We start from the raw sequence: 884 nt of genomic DNA, 5'->3' as shown, positions 1-884 counted from the left end.
ATAAGGAGGCAGAGAGCTTTGCTTTAGCACTTCCCTGAGAAAGCTGTGTGGAAGAAAACAAAAGGTACCAATACTCTTCAGCACCCAAAGCTGTGCCCTTGCTGTAGCCACATATAAACTATTAACTTTACCCACCAAAATTGATCATATAATAATATAATATTTTATACTAATATATTAGTTTGAAAGCTAGACATATCATGTTGGCTTTTCTTCTTTCCACTTGCAATTAAGTTGAACTTGTTGTGTAGAGAAATAATAAAATAATAGAAAGCATAAGGAGCAACTTATCCTTTCGGTGTTGTTTCTTTTTGATCAATTGCAATCAAAGCCCAAGCAAAGCCACCCGCATCTTCTTTTTCCCGTCAGTACTAGTTGTTGTCATTCATGAACTTTGCAGAGGCCAAGGCGCTGAGAGCTTCTCGTGCTGATAACGTGTTATAAAATGACCTGAAATATGTATGAATATTGAGCTGCACGTAAAGTAGATGAGACACAGCATTTAACGAGGTTCGGCTATGCCTACGTCCTCGGAGAGCAGCAGTAGTAACTTTTCACTATATAAAATAATATGGCTACAACTTTAGTGTTTACATGTGTGGCTCACTGAATTCTCTCTAGGAGAATTTCTCTCTGCTCTCTCTCTCTTCACTCATTCACCCTCTTTCTTCCTTCTCTTCCTCTTGTCTCTTTCCTTTTCTCTCTTCCTCTTTTCTCTTCTCTCGGAGGTGTCCATGCAGAGGCACAATAATGTCTTATTTATAGGCTAAGGAAATGATGCCCGTGAATGTACAATAAGAGAAAGTTGCATACAAACTTTACCCAAAGTCTCCAAATGAATAGTTAGTGGGCTCCACACAAAACTTTTACAACAAATTTCATGT

The sequence above is a fragment of the Prunus persica genome, chromosome G5, assembly GCF_000346465.2.
Source record: "Prunus persica cultivar Lovell chromosome G5, Prunus_persica_NCBIv2, whole genome shotgun sequence".
NCBI lineage: Eukaryota > Viridiplantae > Streptophyta > Magnoliopsida > Rosales > Rosaceae > Prunus > Prunus persica.
This window is presented reverse-complemented; position numbering follows the sequence as displayed.